This window comes from Pinus tabuliformis, chromosome Q, assembly GCF_031772625.1.
Source record: "Pinus tabuliformis cultivar Carrire ecotype Pingquan chromosome Q, CPIR1, whole genome shotgun sequence".
In the NCBI taxonomy this organism is placed as follows: domain Eukaryota; kingdom Viridiplantae; phylum Streptophyta; class Pinopsida; order Pinales; family Pinaceae; genus Pinus; species Pinus tabuliformis.
In genome coordinates, this window is record NC_142296.1 from 988,095,883 (window position 1) to 988,119,167 (window position 23,285).

A 23,285-nucleotide genomic window follows, 5' to 3' on the forward strand; every position below is an offset into this window, starting at 1 on the left:
AACACTTTCCAAAGTTGATTTATTCACTTCTTGTCTCCTTTGGGTTGGTCCTTCACCTTAGCTCCGATACCATGTTAATTTTTACACTATTCTATGATGTATCAAGTAATTTAGCCCAATTCAATTCTTCAAATTAGTAGTCTTTCAATAATAATTAATATTTCCAATCATCAACAATAATCGAAGATAGAACATTAATTTCAATGAAAATAGGAGACAATGAACACATCAACAAGAGAAAACGATTTGGTCAAAGGCTAGGGAAAGTCCCCACAAGGGGGAAAACCCTTTGAAATTATGTTGGAAATACTGAGAGGAGGGTGAATCCATATTTCTTTTAATGTTCACAATTAGGTTAGTTTAATAAATTAAAAATCCATAAGATTCAACAAAAATAAAGCATCATCATCAAATCCATATAATAGTACACAAAATATTTTTCCAACCAAGAATTTTTACATGTATGATTACATATACAATTTACCAGCTGTGCTAGAAGGAAGTACAAGACTCCCAAATATGAAGATATGTAGAGTACGCTTGTAGGAGTCTTCAGTCTCCTTTACAATCAATCAATCCACACACTACTACTATGGTCCACTTCAACCACAACTTCTTTGATTGCTACCTATAACCACTAATCACTGTTGCCAGTTAATTATTGTTGCTATTCTCTACTGCTCTTATTTCCATTTGCTGTTGCTCCCATGCTACAATTGAAACTATTCTCAACACAATCACAATCTCATTTTTTATTGTTATCACAATTGTCATCATTAATATCATCACTGTCATTAATCATCTCATGTATGTCAAGCGTATAACTATCAAAACATACTGCCAGGTCATATCATTAATGTTTCCAAGGTCACAAGGTCACAATCATCAAATTAGGGTCACTGTCATAGTCAAAGATCATTGTCATAGTTAAAGGTGACTTCCATATTGTGTCATTATTGTCATCGAGAGTCCCGTAGGTTTACTTCCATAGAATTTCATCCCTACCTAAAGGGTTACTGTCGGTCAGATAAGTTGTTCTTGCTGACAAGACCGACCTCCCTAGTATCTAATGATATCTAGTGACAAGCAAACCAAACAAATTCTATCTTTCTCTAAACATGCAATTTATAAATAAAGGCTAATAGATGTTTTAGGCCTACCTCAGGTCCAATGCTAGTTTGTGGAAGCCACTCTCCGTTGATCCAAATGAGCTCCCTTTTAAAGAATCTGCAAACACAAATAGACACACATATCAAATAGCATCTGAAAAGCCAATATAATAAACCATATTTATCATGATGATCAAGGAATTCATGAAATAAACCATATAAGACAATTTATTGAGAAAAATGAATCTGTTTGTATTAACTTTAATCAAAGAAGAACTTTACAACCTTGGTGCCTTGATGCTGTACAAGCTCCTCCCAGGGTCCAGCAAGAATCTCCTTTACTTTGACAAGTTTCACTCTCTTCCCAAAGAAGCCAAAAGGTATGTAATCTCTCCTCTCAAGCTTAACTAGGAAGTCTCAATTCCAACAGCATTTACCCTAAAAAATGTTCAGCTTTCAACCTCTCTAGCAGCCAGCCCAATGCCTTAATTTATAGTACAGAGGAAGGAAGTTACTAGGTCCACCCTCAAAGGGATAAAGCCATCCTTCAAAGGGATAAGGTCCTCTCATCAAGGGGTTAGCTCCTTTAGTTATGGGATGCATGAACCACCTAGGAGCGAACCAACCACGTCAAGATTCCTTCTAGAAACGTCCAGAATTAACCCAAAGTAAGTTTTTAAGAATAAACTTGCGCCTTTTTGACTTTTACAGGGGTCCGCACCCACTCCTTTAGACACAGAGCAGGCAGGTCCGCAGGTAACACGACCAAGGGGTGCGGGACCATAGGTAATGGTAAGAGAAAGTGCGGAACCAGAGTTTTATTGATTTTCAAGGACTTTATCTCATTTTTAAAGCTTGACATGAAGAGCTGAGGTTTGAGACTTGCAAAGGAGGACAGTATGAGTGGTGATAGACTCACATTGACTGCAGAAAGTCATGGTGACAATATTTTGTGTAACAGATTGCCCCCTAAAGTGCGAAGTCTGTAGTAGATGAGGATTTCATTTATCATCTAAGAAGAGTGAAGTACTTTATCATTTCGAGGATCATCTTGTGGAGAGCCTGGTTGGAACCTGTAAAAACATTCAATACAAAATATATATATGAGATCATATCATCGCTGAGGTAGGCATTCCCATACTCAGATCAAAACTGACTAGAAAACTAACTAAACTGCTCTGATATAGGAATGATCTTGCAATACATCACAAGTATAGACACATGTAGACACAGTATGGATGCAACCATCTGTTTATGAATAGTCCACTGTATAATGAATACAAAATTCCTCGCAGCCTGGATGGTGGAAACTAGATCCAGGGTCTTGATTTCTACTTCCCGAAATAGTATGATTCTATCCATGTGAATGAATGTGTCGAAGTCGAACATGGTAGAAACCACTTGATTACCAGTCAATGATGTAAACTGTTAACAAGTGTGAGAGAAACCACCAGTAATGTCAATGGCTCTCAAAGTACTCAGTACAATCCATGAAATGTGAATAGATGTGTTGATGTCGAACATGTCATAGAATCCTTTGATCGAAGGTCAATGATGCAACCTATCGTCGAAGGCGAGAAACCTACCATTGAAGCATGCAGATCCCAAGGTACTGACAATTTCTAGATCATCTTTCTAGATAATGAGCTGAAAGTCGATAGAAAGCGATCTGTAGTAGGCAAGCCCACAACATGAAATCATAGATCAAGTTTGAAGAAATATAGTTGCAAGTACTGACTCGGGGATGGTCAAGATGGATGACAGATATTTTGCAGATGAATGGTTTATTTGCACTAACCTCTTGAACACATACCGACACAACAGATGGTTTGGTGACAATTGACCCAAAGGTAATACCCAGAAACCGGCTGAAGACTTTCAATATGGTTTGATCAACTGTTAGGCAAAGGATTTCCCAACCCAGGTGAATAAAAAGTGTCATGTTCAAGAGTGGTTAAATGTTTTTCTGAGACACAAAGTATAACAAACAGGTTCATTTTTCTCTCTTTTCCCCCACCATTTCTGGCAAGTACCTCTTTATTTTTGACAAGCTTGAGGAGGATAACATTTGCTTGATTATAAGCTCATCCTTCGGATGAGTCCAACTTAGTTTAAATTCGAACACTAAGAAGGAGTGGTCCATTCCTGTTTGTAATTGAACAGGTCCTTTACTGTTAAGTTTCAACGAGTCCAGTATAGGAGAAACTCGATGTTTTTCAATTTTAGGGAGTTTGAAAAAACTTAAGAAAACTCCATGGTTGTCCTTTTTCGTAAATTTGTGTCTCCCAGGCCTGAAAAAGTATAAAATAATACTTGAGAGAACCGCTTGACCATTACGATCAAGGAGTACTTTTCATAATTAGTGCCTCTGATCCGAAAAAGTAAGAAAAAAGCGACCAATGACACATCGTTTTATAACCAATATCGAATTTGAAACAACAAAAATCCGGCAATATTTTCATGTTTTTACGGTCAGAAAAGGGCTGTAAGTAGACCGTCTTTTTAGTTCCATTTTAACGAGCTTAAAAAGAAAAACTCAGCAATCTTTTCATATTTTAGGAGTCAGAAAAGAGCTTAAAGGTGACTCTAATGTTTTTTGTCAAAAATGACCAATTTTGCCTGAAAAATCCGTTATCCTGCACAAAAACTTAAACATTACTAATACCTGTTTAAAATAAATAAAAATGCTTCAAAAGTTACCTCTTCAAAGTGAAAAGTAAACAAATTAAAATTCATTTATTCAAAAAAGCTTATAAAAAGGGCTTTTGTAAATTCTTTTTTACCGTTTGACTTCAGAGTGAGAAAAGAGAGCTTTTGGTAAGAAACTTGCTGTGAAGATTGCAGAAAATCCGTCCATTGGAATCGAACACCGTCACCTCCAGGTAATCCACATCATATTACTCTTGCATTTCATCCATTTGAAATTTGTTTTTGGGGTTTTATTTTGATTTTTAGGAAATATTTAGGTTAAAAACCCGTGCGCGGGGGTCCGCAGGCGCAATATAGGAAACCTGCGGACCCAGACTTTTTCGTAAAAGGAAAAAAGTCAGGGGCCCGCACCTACCGTTAAGGCAGAGTGCAGACCTACGCACTGTCTCTAACATAGAGAGTGTGGTCCCCATAGCAAAGGTTTTCAAACTTAAATTTTTCAAATTCCGCCCAAAAATTTTGATTTAAGATATTCTAAGCCGCCTTTTTAATTGAATGTAGGGTATACACCATGCTTGAATGGTGGGAACGGGAGCACGAGGATGTGGATCTCGCCGCGATTAATCATCAACCTTCGATTGATGCATTGAAGGCATGCGGTTTATTCAAATTTTGGGCCATACCTGGCATGAGGGCCCAAGTGGACTTTCTGCAGTGGTTGGTAGACAGGTGGAATGTACAGGACCGATGTTTCTTTATTGGTGGCCACCAGCTCGAAATGGAGCCGAAAGACATTTACTTTTTGATTGGTTTGCCTAAGAGAGGTGAACATTTGACTTTATTCGGGGCTAGGCCAGGTGGATAGTCTATCGATAGCCTCCGGCTAGAGTTTTGTAACGACCAAACCAGAGACAAAGGGATTGATATCAAAACCATCTCCCGTACTGAACTCAAAGTGATTGCATTTACTGTCACCAGGCTCTGCGGAAGCGCAGCACTACATGTGGTCACTGGATCCCAAATGTGGATGGCAGTAGACTGCTTTCGGGGCACCATCTTCAACTGGTGTGAAGCTGTGTTGGCTAATGTAAAAGGCCAATTGACTAGAGCAAAGAATGGACAATTGAAAAACTTTGGATATGGTTTCTTAGTTGTGAGCTTTAGTCTAGAGAGGGTCCTAATGTTGGTCCCACAACATCTTTCCGTTGGAGCTGGACTTCCCCGAGAGCCCAAACTGATGCGTTGGGTTGTAGTTATGGCCCGTCATCCTGAGGAGGGTTCAGAAATTGTTCGATTTCCTCCTGAGTATTTTCATTGGTTGGAGAACCAAGTTTTTGCTATTCAGGATTTTCCTTATGCTGGGATGGATTATCGTGGTGACCCAAACATGGCTCTTCCACCAGGAGAGCAATGGGATGACACATGTAAAATCATTTTCAACATTTTATAATTTAATTTTTTTTTTTTTTGTTTTGAAGTCGTCCCAAAATTGATAGTAAAAAGTTTCAAATGCAGATGTAGGTCCACGGCGACCAGCCACTCTCTGGCCCTATGAGAGGAAACAGCCAGCTGCAGCAGCACCAGCCCCACGGGATGAATCTACAGAGACCCTGGCTAAATTGGAAAACCATCTAGAGCGTTTGACAGCAGACATTCCAGAGACCAACATAGATGACATTCCTCTTAGGCTACAACGCTATGTGATTGGGGTCCCAGGACCTTTCAGGAGGTTCCTTTGTAGGGTGGCCCGTACAGTGGTTTCTTATCGTGATCATCACCAGTGATAGGATGATTGCCTATTGTAGACTCATATGACATTTTTGCTTTTTGTACTATCATTTTTCTGATCATAAGGTGTTTTTCAACCTATGTTTGAAGACGATGTATATTTGACACACTTCTATGCTATGCTATATCACTATTACCGGTTATCTTGTAAAACATCTTATGGAATGTTTTTAAATTTACTTGCTTGATTACTGCAAATGTCTACTTAACATTCAAGAAGCAATTGCATCTGCTAATGTATTTAAATATCTTGGAATGTGCTGATATTCAATATAGTCAAATTCACATTCCAAGAGACGAACTCTCAAAAATAATCTCAATAACACTGGATTTCTAATGGCATACACTCTATTAAGATGTAACACAACGAGTTCAGAATCTAACCTCACAATCAAACTCCGAGCCCCAAATGAGATGGATTCAAATAATAACTCAATCACTGCACTATACTCTGCAATGTTGTTCGTTGTTTGACCAAGGCTTACCCCATGCATAGATACCAACTCATCAGAGGGCGAATAGATAACCCAAGCTGCGGAAGAAATGTTCCGTGTATTACGACAAGCACCATCAGCAAAACCAATGTATGTTTGGAGAGACGTCGACATCTGCAATATCAAGAGTAAAATCAAGATAAGCAGGAATAATGACAAAAACACTCTCTAAGCTAAGCACACTTTTTAATCTAAAACACACCAGCTAGAAAGAAAACTAACCTAACTAAAAATCTCCACACCCAGATTTAAGCATAATATCTCTTCAGATAAAGACCATTTCTGGGCTTACCTAAAGAAACCCCATCAAAGTCTACCAATTCATAGGCCCCTTTTGCCAGCTTTTGCTTAACAACATAAGGACCATGCCACATGGGTACGAATTTTCCAGCGCCTAATTTATCATTTTCTTGATCGTACAGTAAGACTAGGTCTCCTTCCGAAAAATTACGAGGTGTAAAATTTTGATCATACTGAGCTTTAATACGTTTGGCATGAGCTTCGATTGCTAGTGTAGCATCATGTCGATTCTCATCTAGCTGAGCCAAGTACAAAAAAAAATTTTCCTCTTCGGAAGTGGCTGGAAGTAATTCTATGGCCATTTCCAATGACGGGATTTCACATTCAATGGGTAACACAGCTTCCAAACCGTAAACTAGTTGGAAAGGAGTGAAACCGGTTGATGTTTTTACTGAGGTTTGATATGCCCAAAGTGCTGAAAATAGCATGTTATGCCAATTTGACCTATGAATCCCAATGATTCGTCGGATCATAATGACTAGAACTTTGTTGATGGCTTCAACCAGACCATTAGCCTGTGGATAATATGGAGTTGAACTATCGTGACGTAGGCCAAGTTGGTCTGTTAGTTCAGTCATCATAATGTTTCAAAAATGATGCCCATGATCAGTAATAATCGCTTGTGGAACACCAAACCTAGAAATTATATGATTGAAAACAAAAATCGCAGCAGTTTTTCTGTCTGCCTCAAATGTAGGCATCACCTCGGCCCACTTGGTAAAATAATCTACTGCAAGGATGATATACGCATGCCCCCCGGCCGAGTAAGGGTTACATGTAATAAAATCGATACCCCATTTTGCAAAAGGACCAACGGCAATTATAGTGTGGAGAGGAGCAGGTGGAGCGCGCATCTTTCGATAAAAAATTTGGCAGTTGTGGCATTTTCGGACCGCGTTGATACAGTGTTTAAACAAAGATAGCCAGAAATAGCCAGTGCGCAATATCTTTTGGGCTATGGCAAACCCAGACATATGACCACCACATGCTCCAGAGTGACCGTCATTTAGAACCCTTTCAGCTTCCTCATGAACTAAACAACGTCTGAAAACAGAGTCTGCCCCACGACGATAAAGTGTATCTCCAATAATTTTGAATTGTTGTGATTGGAATCGTATTTTCTGATGCTGAGATCTTGAAATTTCAGGCCGAAAGGATTGGGTTTGGAGATAAACTATTATATCTCTGTACGAGGGATATAAAGTGTTGATTAGAAACAAGGATTCATCCACAATGGGCTCTTCCACCACAGTTTTAGTGTCAGCACGCGGGAAGTCACACATCAACTCCACAAAAACTAAATATTTCTTTGACTTAGACTTTTCAAACTCCAAGTCAAATTCCTACAGGATTACAATCCATTTAGAATACTTGCCCCCTAGCAATTGTTTGGTCAAAATATAGATCATAGGCTTGCAATCGGAAATTACTATAGTTTTGCATAGTAAAATGTAATGACGAAAACGTTGGACAGCTTGAACGCTGCCAGGGCCAATTTCTCCACATGTGAATATTTTAGCTCATTTGGATTCAAAGTGCGACTAAGGTAATATATCACATGTTTACTACCGAATTCATCTTCCTAAACTAGTACCATTCTGATGGTGGAATGCGAGGCGGCGAGATATAAGAAGTAGTCCCAGTTGTAGTTGGGAGGATGCAATAACGGTGCATGGGTCAACGCGTGTTTTAGTGCATCAAAAGATTTGTCAGATATCTCATCCCAAAAGAATGGAGTATTCTATTTCAACAACCTGGTAAAACCCTTTGTGATCTCGGCATAGTTAGGAATGAATCGACATAAAACGTTTGCTTTCCCTTGCAAACTTTGGAGTTGGCGAAGACTCGAAGGAGGAGGCAATTTGACAATAGCTTCAACCTTCGAGGGATCGACGCAAATGCCGACTTTCGAAACAACAAATCCCAGTAACCGACCCGTTTCTATACAAAAAACACACTTATGTGGATTCAACCTAATTCGATAATGCCTACACCTCATAAAGATTGCTCGTAGATGAATGAGGTGATCGGCTCGATGTAATGAATGAGCAGGTAAATCATCGAGATACAGTTGCACAATGTGCTTGATGTCATGAAACGCGTAAGACATGGCCCTTTGAAAAGTTGCACCGGCATTTTTAAGCCCAAAAGGTAATTTGCAATAAGAAAATGTCCCCCATGGACAAATGAAAGCCATTTTTGGTTGATCGGCAGGTAGAATATTTATTTGATTATAACCGGAAAAACCATCCATGAAGGAGAATATTTCACTGACGGCACAATCATCAATGATTTGATCTATATAGGGAGTCGGATAATTGTCTTTTGGACAGGCTCGATTAATATCCCTGTAATCGATACATATTCTTATTGTTACTTGCTTTTTGTTAATAGGAACAATATTCGATACCCAATCCGTTAATGGAATTGGATAAATGAAACCTGCTTTAAGTAATTTTTCAACTTCTACTTTAATAGAAGCAGCTTTTCGCGGGTGGATCTGACGCAAACGTTGCTGGATGGGTTTAGCATCCTGGTAAGTTTTGATTTCATGAACAACAATCGCTGGGTTAATTCCTGGCATTTCCTCATATGACTAGGCAAACACGTCGCAGAATTCTTGAAATAGGGCCTTATATGTTTGAATTTCATCTTCTGTACAAGAGGCACCTATATGAATGTTTTCAACAATTCTAGGCTTAACCGAAATGTAAATAGGAATAGTTCAAGAAATATTTCCCAAATTTAATTCAGAATTAGGACTTTTCATTGGATTTGAGGTTGCTTGACATAATCAGTCGTAAAAATAGATGAAAAATCATTTTCAAAACGATCAATCTCAGGTAAAAACGAAGATCTATGATGAAGATCTTCCCATGGTAAATCATCAACATATAAGATTTCACGAATTTTCTCATCAGTGTGAACAAGTTCGGAAAAAGTTGTTGAATCTAAGTTTGATGTTGAAAGTGATTCTTCATGGACCACATTCATTAAGTCAGTTTCGGTTGAAGAAGGGTCGGAAAACGACTGTATGGCCTGATAAGCAAGTTCATATGGACTCAAAGGCATAGCATCACCAAATGAATCTATCTCAGATTCTGAAGGTACGATCCAAGGATCATCATAAACAATAGTGTCTGATGAAATCATATGAATGGTTGCAGTAGAAGGCAATACATTTGGAGGAGGAAAGGAAAAAGTTCCTAGTAAACCAGAATCTTTAACTAGTCCTACTCCAACATCCTTATAAGGGATAGTTGTTTTGCCGACATGCTAGATACTTTCAGAAGAGGCTGGGTCGGATGAAAAGTAAGTTAGCTAGTCTATAGTTACGATCTTTCCATTATGAGGAAAATTTATAAGCCGAAATACCGATGAAACAACAACAGTCATAGCATAAGACCAACTACGATCCAAGAGAAGGTTGTAATCTAGAGGGGCATCAACCACCTCCACATCTAGATTAATAGTTTTGCCTTCAACCCCTATAGGTAAATCCTGTAGAATGCCAAAAGGATGGAACCCACGGCCATCAAAAGCCTTTAGAATCATCGGGGATTGATTAAGTGTAGGAGAACCAAGCGATCTCCAATACTGGATTGACATAATACATGTTGAGGCTCCCTCATCAATCACAGTCCTATAGCAAGGTCTATTTTTGACTATCACTGGGATCTGGAAAGCCATTTGATGAGGTAAGCGAGGTGTACTATTTCTAGATCGAAAATTATAAGGTTCGAGTCCTGAATATCAACAGCTCCTATAGCTGACAATAGCAATTTACTCTGTGCTGGACATGATTGCAGCACCTCCAAAGCCGACATTGCTGAAGGTGAAATAGCCAAATCTTCAACAATGTTATAGTTTTGAGCAGCTCTCGCATGTGGATTGAAAGCTGACTTTCGAAGTATACCCTTGGTGGGTGGTTTGATTACTAAGTCTGGGTTAGGTTTCTCCATCTGTAGTGGATCGGAACCAGGAGTTGAAGTTGATGGGTTCAAATTAGAAGATTCTGCTTCCTTACCACCAACAGGACTTTTACTTCCATAATCTTGCGATCGTGTCGCAATCCTAACATGGGACATCATCATTATGGGTTCTTCTGAGGCATTTGAGGAAGAAACTATCATCTTACTATCTTGACTAGGAAAAGGATCCTTCAAAACAACAGGCTTTTGAGAACCTTTGACGATTTTCGCAACCTCAACGCGATGAGGGCAGTCTCTTGTAAAATGCTCTTTGTCACAAATGAGACAAGGATAACGAGGTTTACGTTTCTCATCAGTAGATTCCATTTTTTCTAGTTTCTCTTTCGAATTTTTATCTGTTTGATTTTTCTTCTTCCCTTTCTTTTTACCGCCGGATTTTGATTTAGCTGTAGATGACTCTACAAATGAATATCGGTAGAAATTTTCACAGAATAATCTCCTGTCGGGGAATCTAGTAAAGTTATGATAGGAGAAGAATTCTTAGAAGATTTCTTCTTACTTTTGGTATTAAATGTACCAATCATACCATCAGTGGCATGAACCCTGAAGGAGCTGCAGTTATTTGATTTTGTTTAGGAAGGTCGGGGATTTTCTCGTGTAACGTACCTGACTGCATATAAACTAAGTCAAGGTACTGAGCTTGAGCAATTACTTGCTCTTCAGTAACGACTCCCGCCTTAGCTACATCCTAAGTGATTTTCGGTAATAAAGATTTGACAAACCATTCTACTAAGATTTTATCCGGAATAAAAACTTTCACTAAACACCGTCAATGCTTCCATTCATGAATGTGATATGAAATGTAAGTGGACGTTGATTGTTTTAATGAAGTTAATAATTCCGTGCCATTGTCATATCTGAATGGCAACTGAAAATGAGTTAAAAATGAAGTAGCTAACTGACTAAAGTTATAAAAAGTGGCTCGCGTAACTCAATGTACCACTTGGCTGCAAGACCAATTAGAGTGCATTGAAAAAGCCTTAAACGGGTTAAATCATCTAAAATGGAGTTAGATGCACACCAGAGGTGATAAGTCATCACATGGTTCGATGGATCCTCTCCTGATTTACCTTCAAACTTAGGAATATCACTAGGCAACTTATTCGGCATTTGCAGCCAAAATGGAAGATAATTTATCGGATCATTCGTAAGGCGCGACAAATCAGAAAGTCCAAAGTTGCAATGAACGGTAACTGACGATTAGGGTCCCTGAAACCCTAGGTCATAAGACCAGCCCCAAGAGGGGGATATCTAGGATAACTAGGAATTGGAATTGCATTTGGGATATTATATCCTCCAGGAAAACCAGGATTAACCAGACCGTACTGGGGTTGTTGAGGTTGCTGATAAGTATATCCAGGGTACAGTTGATACTGATAGACTGGGTTCTGCACAGCAGGACCGAATTGGTACTGTCCCTGGTATGATTGATAAGTAAATTGAGGTTGACTTGTGACAACTGTACTTGGACCAGGTTGTCCTACAGGCATTTGAACCAAAGTTTGAATTGTGGGTCCAGATTGAGGTAAAGATGCTTGAGGAATTGATGTAGGAACAGTAGAAATCGGAGCTGTCGATACTCCAGAAGCAGGTGGGGTAGATGGAATAGATGTTGCAGCAGTTGCAGCATTCTTTTGAGGCAGAGTTCGAGGCGAACTAGGCACAGGCTGAGAAACTACAAAAGGTGCAGAAGTTTGAATAGTAGGCTGGACAGGTTGTTGGGTTGAACCAGAAACCAAGGGTTGTCCAGATTGAGATGACAACTGCAAATTCGGTTGCAAGATCTGTTGGGATTGAGATGGATCCCACACTAAGTTCATTTTGGGGTATGGACCCATAGAAGGTTGAGCATATTGAGGACCATAACTGGGTTGAGGGTAGGGTTGATAATTCAAAGGTACATTTCCATCTCCTTGGACAAATGATTGACTGGAAGGCGGTTGGAAACCTTGGGTTGGGTACTGACCTTGAGGTTGATAACCTTGAGGCACATACTGATACTGGAGTTGACCTTGAGGTACATATTGATACTGGGGTTGACCTTGAGGTACATATTGAGTCTGGGGTTGACCTTGAGGAATGTACTGTCCCGTAGGTATGTACTATCCTTGAGACTACCCCCCAGGTGGTAATTGGGTACCTTGAGGTTGCCCCCCAGGCGATAATTGAGGACCTTGAGGCTGCCCCCTAGGTGGTAACTGGCCACCTTGAGGTTGCGAATTTGGAATGGTACCTGACATCATAAGAATATTTTCTACACTCAACGGCTTAGTTCCGTTATTACCAGTTGATAACCCTTGTTCAATAGGTTGAGGAGATACTCCCAAAAAAGTACCAGTAAGTGACTGATACCCAGAGGGAACAAAAGGACCGCCATATAAAAAGGTTTCTGGAGATTGAGAAAACATGGACGACTGTCTCGACATATTCAAAGGAGGATAATAACCCATAGGTGTTGGATGAAAAGGAATGCAAGGTGGTGAAAAACTTAGTCCCAGGTTTTCCAAAAAATTGGTCAATGAAAGATACCAAGCGTCCCTCCTAGGTGGACTGTAAAAGATCGATTCACTCTCCCTAAGTTCTATAGCTGGTTGATTTTCAGGGATAGGTATACCTTCTTCCGGAGTAACAAGTTCTTCAATAGCAATAAGTCCAGAAGGAAGATTTTGGGTAATGACTCTTTCTACCCTGGGTGAACCAGGACCACTGGAAGTTGGAGAGGCAAATCCTGATGTTGGAGTAGAAGCAGGTTTAGTTTCAGGTTCAGATATTTCAGGTTCCTCGACTAATTCACTAATAGAAGAAAAGCTACCAGAAACTTCAGAAAAAGAAACAGGTTCTAAAATATACTCTGGTGCTTGCACTTGATAATCAGGATGTACAACTAAAGAAGACTCTCCTTCTTCAGGTGAACCAACTCTACTGTCACTAGGAGTTATAAGGGCCTCGTAGCCCTTCAAGCTGGCTCGGTGAAAACTCTGGAGGTTGGCCCCGAAGTCTACGGGACTTCCTCGGTAATTCAGCCACGATTGAATATTTTAACTACTTCACATGCAAACAAAGAAAAATCTCAATGAAAACCACCTAAAGTCTCTAAAGAACCAAACAATTTTGAATCACACGCCTAAAGAATCTAGGAGGTCAAACCACACACAAACAGTAACTTTCCATACTGAAAACACTAGTTGGTGATGAAATCCAACGTCGCAAAATTCAATACAGAAATGGCAGTTGGAATAGTTACCCTGGCAACCTACTTAATGAATAGACTGGCACAAGTTTCTCCACTAAACCATCTCGAGTGAAGAGAACCCCCTAGAAAATCCAAGTGAGTATAGCCGGCGTCTGCTCCAGGTACAGTGGGATCTTCCCTCCACAATCACCTTAGGAAAGAATCCTTTAGAATATGGTCACTATGGTTACCAACGGAAACAAATATACCTGGGGGAACAGTATGTGATCTAATACACATGCAAGGGCAGAGTAGCAAGCTCAATCCCCTTGAAGGCTCCTTGACATAATCCAAGGTTTACCAACAAGTGACCCCAGGCTCCTCGACAATGGTTAATCCGAGGTTTGCCGTTTTTAATACGTGTATATCTTGTATCGTTCCCAATGAGGAAGGATTGATTACCCCACTGGTTCAGACACGATCTCGTGCTTAACTCCTTTAAGAGGAGCTTCCCAGAGCATAGATGTAACAATTGGAATTTATCTCCTACCACAAGATACAACTACTTGTTTGTTTTACTATCTTGGAGAGTTAATTACTCCCTACTCCAAGATACTAGCCTAATCTATGTTGGTGATAAAGAGCCCTAGAAAATAAAAAGATTGCTAGATAGATTTTACTTTAAGCGTTATTTTTATTGGTTTTTTCTTAAGTCAAAAGGTGCGGAGATAAAACTTTATGGTGTGAAGACTCGACTCCAAAACACTAAAAATGCACTTAAGATGATAAACAATTCTTTTCCTTCAATGAATTTCTAGCTAAAGAAAGAGTTGAGAATGCAAATGCTTGAAAAAACAAATCTTTCCTTAACAAACAAATAAAAAGAAGAACTTTTTTGTCTTTTTCAATACACTAAAAAACGAGACAACTAGTTATGCTCACGAAAATTTCCCTTTCTTTTCAAACACTCAAATACTACAAAAACAAACTTTTTTCAAAAGATGTTTTTTTTAAATTTTATAAAACTCTCAAAACTATTGAAAAATCTAATCTTGAGATCTATAAATTCTAAAAATCTAATTGAAGTAAAAGCTTACAAGATTTCTTTTCAAGGATGTTTTACTTAGTTATGAGTAAACTAAGGACTAATTTGTCCAGAATCACAAATTAATCAAAAAACAACCATCTTTTGTTTTCTTTGTTAAAAATGAAATCCAAAACTTTCAACACAAGTTCTTTCGAAGCTTTGCAAAGAGAAAAACAAGATGTATTCCTCAACAAAGGCAGATTTTACAAATCGGTCAGACTCATAAGAAGACCAACAAAAACCAGGGTGATTTGAGGTTTCTAAGGCTTCTAAGCTCTGAGTTACTACAAAGACCAAATGAAAATCAAGCCCGGCACACAAAGCTTCTAGAAATTTCACCTAAAACCTAAATGCCAATGGAATTAACCTAAGAAAAGTTTTTGACAAGACACGTGCAGATCTGGGCAGAGGCTAAAAACACATAAACAAATCCTAAGCTGACTGAATGAAAATATTTCAAGTTTTTCAAAATTTTGACAGGGTTCGCAGGCTCCCAGTATACCCAGGTGCGGTACCGCTCTGTATGTAAAGCAAAAGTGCGAGGATGTCCGCACTGTGTTACAAACAGAGGGTGCGGTCCTCTTCCAAAAGCACGAAAAACAAAAAATAATTCAAGATCTATAGAACCTACCCAATCCCACACAGCAAGCAAAAACCAGAAACAGAGAAACACTTTCTCAAATCAAAGTAAAAGCAAAGGCAAAAACCAAAAATTCAAGTCCCCAGTGGAGTCACCATTTTGTCAGCCGGATAAGTCATTCTTGCGAACAAGACCGACCTCCCTAGTATCTAATGATATCTAGCGACAAGAAAACCAAAAAAATTCTATCTTTCTCTAAACATGCAATTTATAAATAAAGGCTAATAGATGTTTTATGCCTACCTCGGGTCCAGTGCTAGTTTGTGGAAGCCATGCTTCGTTGATCCAAATGAGCTCCCTTTCAAAGAATCTGAAAACACAAACAGGCACACATATCAAATAGCATCTGAAAAGCCAATATAATAAACCATATTTATCATGATGATCAAGGAATTCATGAAATAAACCATATAGGACAATTTATTGAGAAAAATGAATCTGATTGTATTAACTTTAATCAAAAAAGAACTTTACAACCTTGGTGCCTTGATGCTGTACAAGCTCCTCCCAGGGTCTAGAAAGAATCTCCTCTACTTTGACAAGTTTCACTCTCTTCCCAAAGAAGCCAAAAGGTATGTAATCTCTCCTCTCAAGCTTAACTAGGAAGTATCAATTCCAACAACATTTACCCTAAAAAATGTTCAGCTTTCAACCTCTCTAGCAACCAGCCCAATGCCTTAATTTATAGTGCATAGGAGGGAAGTTACTAAGTCCACCTTCAAAGGGATAAAGCCCTCCTTCAAAGGGATAAGCTCCTCTCATCAAGGGGTTAGCTCCTTTAGTTATGGGATGCATGAACCACCTAGGAGCGAACCAACCACGTCAAGATTCCTTCTAGAAACGTCCAGAATTAACCCAAAGTGAGTTTCTAAGAATAAATTTGTGCCTTTTTCACTTTTATAGGGGTCCGCACCCACTCCTTTAGAGACAGAGCGGGCAGGTCTGCAGGTAATGGTAAGAGAAAGTTCGGAACCAGAGTTTTATTGATTTTCAAGGACTTTCTCTCATTTTTAAAGCTTGACATGAAGAGCTGAGGTTTGAGACTTGCAAAGGAGGACAGTATGAGTGCTGATAGACTCACACTGACTGCATAAAGTCATGGTGACAATATTTTGTGTAACAGTTACTGTCAAGACATAGTTACAATCATTACAAGTATCACTTCCAACATATACTTTTCTTGTCCAAAATATCAAGGTCACATATGACTCTTAGCAAGAACCAACATACCTTAGACACTAATTCTGCTATTAAAAAAAACTCTCTCCGCCTTATCAGATCATTTCAATTCCTGTCATGATAGTTATAAAGGTATATCACTTATAGAATTATTGAGGATGTCACATATTGTAAATATCACAAGGAAACATTATCAGTGCACATCTGCTCAGTTGATACTGGATCAAGTTATGTTATTAACTCAAATGTGTCGCCTTCATATCATTGTACCATGATGTCATCGGATCACAATACCAATGTTTCCATACTGTTGTTTCTTATTTAATGTGTAAAAATTATTGTTAGCACAAGCTCAAAGTAACAGAAACATCCTTTAGTCAAGGTTCTATCATACAATGTCTTTGTATCACAAAGTCCTGGACTATAATCCTTCCTTGACTAGCTTCCAACAAGGTCATATTTTTGTTGTAATATATATATATATATGTGTGTGTGTGTGTGTGTGTGTGTTGTTAGAGCCTCGATTTGCCTCAGGCTGAAAAGACAAGGTTCTAGGTCCACATCAAACCACACTCAACCTCGTAGCTAGCCCTACGATGACAGGAGAGGGCTCTCTCTGGGTCAACCTTGGAAAAAGATAATCGATGGGGCTCAAGATGACTGATTTAACAGCTGATTTTAGGCTGGTATTAAGTACAAGGATTTGATTTGGGTTTTTGGGGGTTTTGTGCTGGAAACAGGGAAAGGCAAATTGGGCTCGGGGATGAGGCACAGTTTCTACAGAGTTCTAATTGGGGCAAGGAAGGCAATAGTTTTGATGCTTTGAAGTGAGTGAATGGATAGATCAGATTGGTGAGGAGCTAAGGAGAGCAAGAGAGTCTCAAGAATTCTCCTTAAACAGATGAAAACATGGAAATTTAAAGAAATTCAAAGGCAGAGCATAGCAGTTAATGGATTCTACCTTAATCACTCATTTGTTCAAATTCAGAAGAAGAGACAGGAAAATGATACACATAAAACTAATGAAATTACAATTACTTAGAGAAGAACACCATCAAACATAAAGCCACATGGATCCCAAACAGTGCTGCAAAACCCTGGTCTTTCCTTAGCCAAAAATGCAGAGATAGAATGTACAATGATATGCCAAGCAATCCCAAGTGTCCAACCCTGAAAATGACTTAGGAATTACATGATATAGATTAGCACAACCCATTCCCTTGCCTCTAGGGCTCGATCTCATCATTCTAGGAGCTGTTTCAACCAATTCTAAACAAAGCACTAAAATCTAGGCAATCAAAACAACTTGCCTCTATAAGGTAGGAAATTGATTCATTCATTAAATTTTCAATTTTTAGTGAATGAATCCTCTAGAAAAAATAAATAAGTGCCACAATTACATCATGTTTATCCAATTACATCAATATAGATCAAAAATTACATCAAAAAGCAAAACTAGTCAAACTGGCCGAATTTCTGCGCTGGAAGGTGAAAAATTGAGAAAAAATCCTCTATGCGCCGCGCCAAATCCTCTATGCATTGTGCCACTTTGAGGCTGATTTTGGGGCACTTTTTGAAGTCCAAATTGAGCCTAAGATATCTCATTGGAAAGCCCTTCCTATCTACTTTCCAACCCAAGTGGTATTTTTCAATTTGGATGTCATTTGCCTCTCCAAAAATGCAATCTCCTAGGACTGCTTCCTGTGTGTCAAAATAGGGGCAGAGAGGTCATTTGTGAGTGTTTTTGACCTCCTGAGGACTAAAAACTTGCCTAAACTTCTTGTACATGCAAAAATAGTCATGATTTTTCATGCCAAATCCAATGATGTAAAATTTTTGCAATTTGGAGCTCCCTAGCAAAAGCGCACGCCACGTGGCACTGCGCATAGGGAGAAAAACCCTGTTTTTTATGCCAAAATTTGTGAAAATGCCAAAAATGTCCCAAATTTCTTGAAATTTGGGCTGGAGCTTCTTCATTAAGTTTCATGCTGGGCTAAAGTGTCTTTGGCCAATATCTGAAGATGATCAAGCTCCCTTTGCCTCTTTTGCTTCCTTATTGCCTTCCTCAATTTTGCCTTTAAATTCCTGATTCGTGCCTTGCAAATCTTGTTCCGCGCAATGTAGTGAAAAGCCATGTGTCTCAGCAATGCATGCTCCTTATTGGCCTTGTCTAGCAGTATCTCCAAGTGGATGTTGATTCTCTCGAGATTAGACTCCTGATCCTCATTAATCTCTTGCTCCAATGAAGTGAGCTCAACCCTTCTCCTTTGTGCAGCTTGGCGATTTTCACGGATGTTTTGTAACTCCATGATTGCTTGCTGATCTTCAAGATGTTTGTTCCTCTACTCCAAATACTTCATGGTCCACTTAGCTCTCTCCAAGTCAAGGGATAAGGCTTGGATCTCTGTTTTCTGCTCCTGGATGATCTCCCTAAGCTTGGCACTTTGTGGGCCCATATCTGTATCATCATCATGAATGAGAATGAAGTCAGTCTCTTGTTCACTTGAAGGCCCCTCATCCTGCATTGGCCTCTTGCCTTTGTCCTGTACATGTGGTGCTGATGTCGGAAGCGAGGCCCCTTCCACACTGGGTGGAGATAACACTCGCTTTGCTGCTGCAAACAAATGTTTGGTGCCCCTTTGATATGTGATGAATACCGGCACCCTAGTGGTCTCATGGCGCTCATACTGATGAGAAGGTCCACCTGTCTCATGCTTGACCTCTGATAATCCCTGTGAAGCTCTGAAGAAGTCACGAGAGATGAAATCATCCCAAGTGATGCCCTGTAATCCAAGCTGATGAACCACCAAAATCTTAATAAGAGCAAAATGATAAACACTGTTAAGTTTCTGCTGAGGGGTTTTATGCTGCACAAGTGTGGTCATCCTCTCTATATTCCAGCAAATGAAATATGAAATGTTCATCATCCATACCCTGGTGAAATGCATGAGCAACCTGATGTGATAAGCATATAGACGAGAGAACCATCCCTCACAGCTAAAATACTTCATGATCAATTTCATTAGTGGAGCATATTCATCTTTCAGATATTGGAATGGAAACACTCTCTTGAGTTGCCTCAAGAAACCAGTTTTAATGTATGGCTCATAATGTTTCCGGTCATTCTTCTTCCTCTTGGTCCATGGTTCCCCAATGTTTGGTATGCCGGTTGCTAATGAGACAGATTCTGGTGTAAGTGTGAAGGTGACACCGACTAAGGTAGGCTAATCTCCATGTAAATGCAGCACAAATAGACGAGCCAACTCATGATGAAATTGAACACTAGCCACCTTTTGACAAAACTCATAGCATGACTGATGTTGGAAACAAAACATAGCAAGAGGGCAGGCTTGTAATTCATTGAGGGTGATTGGTTCTTCTCGGATATGTCTACCTCCTCTATGAGGCCTCCAGGGTGCATGTTCCTCCATGGGGGAGTCACTTTGGGTTTCCATTTCATAATCCGATGAACGTTCAGATGCCATGACTGTTGTTTTTCAAACTGCCTTGGAGAAAAAGATGTTGGTGTAGGAAAACTGTGCTGAATTGCTCTTTTAGTGATGTGTTCAAATTCTGCCACCAGGGGAAAAAATGAACAAGGGACTGTTAAGAATAGGGAAAGTAGTAAGGGATTAGGGACTATTGGGACTATAGGGATTAGGGAAATGTAGGAGGATTTTGAGGGATTTGATGTACAGGGTTAGGAATTGATGTGTAGGGTTTGAGGTTTGAGATTGGGGAATTTGGTACAGAGCATTTAGGAGAAGGAATTAATGAGATTAGGGGGGCAGGAAATTAGGGAATGATAAATACAAGGGAGGAATTGGAAGGAGGAGTGACAACTTTGGTAGCAAAACACTGATTTTGAAACCCACAACAATTTTCCTTTTGAGGTATTTTGGAGGTAGGGTTTAAGATTTTTGTTTCAATCATTATCAGCCATAAACCACCAGAATTTATCATACAATTGGATGAAATACCAAGATAAGGACCCTACCTAGCAAATCCATGCAAGTTATGGGCAATTCGGAGAAATTCCGAACGTTTTCGGGCTTCCAGGTGTATGCACCGTGCCACATACCCAACGCGCTGCACCGTCCAATGCGCCGCGCCTCCCCAGTGTGCTACGCCACCTGCTCTATGCACCGCGCCGGCCAAGTTTCCTCCAACTTCACCCAATTCGCACACTAACTCAACCAGTTTGATTCTAGTGGCTTCTCTTTGGTCTTGGCATGAAAATGACATTGATCTTCATGAAAATATCTTTATAAAGACATGGATTTGATTTTTAACTCTCCAAGACCCATCTTTGTAATGTTTTGGCATTGGCACTTTTTCCATTTTAATACAACTCTGTTTTTAAATTTCCTTTTTGATTTTTTGACTGAAATGATGAAATTCTTGGCAATTTTTTGCAGGGATAGCTGACATGGAATTTGGCAAAGGAGACTAGGGCTGTGCCTGAAGAAATCAACTGAAAAAACTTTTGAAAATGTTACAAAAGACAAAATGTTGACTTTTCTTCAAAACAGAGTTTTGAAGAACAATCATAATCCATCAATATGACGATGAAATTTGTGAAATAGAAAACATGTGTAGAACCTCCCTCTGGCCTGCTAGCATTTGGACACTTTAATGACTCAATTTGTGAAACCCTAGACCTATGATTGACATGACTCTTTGCCCATTAAAAGATCAAACATTGACTGTCATGGACTTTAATAAACATTGATGAAAAGACCTAAGCCAGTAGGTACAAGACATGAGGGGATTGAATGACAAAGCCCTTCCGTCAGATTATGGCATGCTCCTACATGGAATGTAGGTGATCGAGCAGGATGGGACACCTAAAAATGAAATTCAATAAGAGAAATGATCTCTAATGGAGGGATGTAAAGACCGACTATAACATGTGTGTGTGTGTATTTTCCGCACTATGATGGTTACTGTATCTAAGAGATTATGATACTTTGATATGTAAGGAGAGGTCACAGTAATATTTCCTTGATTTACTACATTCCTTGAATATCCATTTATTCTTCCGCAAAGATAAACTTCTTAGAAAAAATAACCCTTGTATTGGTATGTTAGTTTATTATGAGTACCAAAAACACCTTCCTTGGAGTTGGTTGTTACCTACAAGGAAAATACAAACAATTGGATGTTGTTAGTGGACAAACATTGATAAACAACGCATTGAAAGTAATGGAAGAAATGCATAAAAAAAATAAACTAAAAACTACACTAAATAACACATAAACAAGCATATGAAGAAAAAAAATCAACAAAGGTATAGGAAAATGATCCCCTTTTTTGATTGTTGGTGGTAGAAGAGTTACAATAAAAGTATCAAAGACACTTGAAGGGAATTGTTTGAGAAATGGTGCTCAAGAACTCTCAACCGGGTTTTCCTTTTCTCAATCTCTTTGTAAACTCTCTCTCTCTCTCAAAGAAGCATGGAAGACACTCTCAATGATGTAATTCTCCTCTCAATGGTATGCTTGATTGTTAGGGAGAAATTTTGGCAGCATAACAATGAAATACGTTTTTTTTCTCTCCATGATCTTGTATTTATAGAATTCCTTGGACACCCCTTCCCTCCTTTGGCTCATCAATGTGGTTGTTTGCCTCATAAATGAGATGAGGGCTACAATCTCCTTGCCTTGAAGGCTTCTTGGGGCTCAAGGCTCGAATTTGTCAGGCCATCATATGAAGAATTGGAGTGTTTCTTAAGAAAGTTTGCGGTCTGAGGTGTTGACTAGAATTTTTGTGACCACATGGTTATTTTAGAAAAGTCCTAACGATTGTCAACTTCTAATAGTGTTAGACATGCACTATTCAATTTTTTAACTTGAACCTTAGGAATGATTTTGATTTTTAGTATTCATGATGCTTTCAACTGAAAATGTATGTCATGTATGTGCTAATCATTGACTTTTAGTTTCTTCAGCTACGTACAAATGAATTTTATCATGATAATAGTTTCCCCCTGATGTGTGAGGTTAGGAGAAAGCATATAGTCGAAATACATCACATTTTTGCTGATCAAACTGAGAGTGTTACTAACTTATTGAGAGATTGAGAAACTTACTACGAAGATGATTAGGGAAAAATCCTTGAATGAGAACTAAATAGAACCATGCTCTGAATAGTGTTTGATACAAAAATGTCTATACGAGGCGAGCATATCCCATGCTCGTTAGAATGACTATGACTAAGTATAATAATCATACAGGAAAAGGTCTTGTCAAATTAGTGTTGATGTGGCTAGAAAAAAATTCCTCTAAAAAAAAAATGGACACACCTAATAAGCAACCAAAAATATCTTCTATGATGCATGAAAAAGATGAAGAAATGCAACATGATATATCAAAATTACTAGATCAAGTGCAACAAATTTTACTCTCACAAAGAGTAACCAAAAATGAATTGGAAGTGATGATGAATGTTAAGATGGATGATTTAAAAGGAAACATGGATCATTTATAATAAAAAATAAAAATGGACATGGAAGGCTTGAAGGATGGTTTAGAAACAAAAAAGGAAGGTTTGAAGGATTTTTTAAAAGCAGAAATGGAAGGTTTGACAAAGTTGCTACGAGAAATGATTCCTAATAGTGACAAGGTATTCCATGAAACACATTATGATAACAAAAGGAATATTAATCATGATTTTAGAGACTCTAAATTTGGTTTGAAAACCTACCACATCCCAAATATCGATATGAGGAGGTTTGATGGCAAGGATTCGGTAACATGGATACTACATATGGAACAATATTTTGATCTACATCATGTGAAATCTTCACAAAAGGTACGTATTGCATATTTATATTTAGAACCAAATCAATTTATATGGTAGATATGAATTTTTTC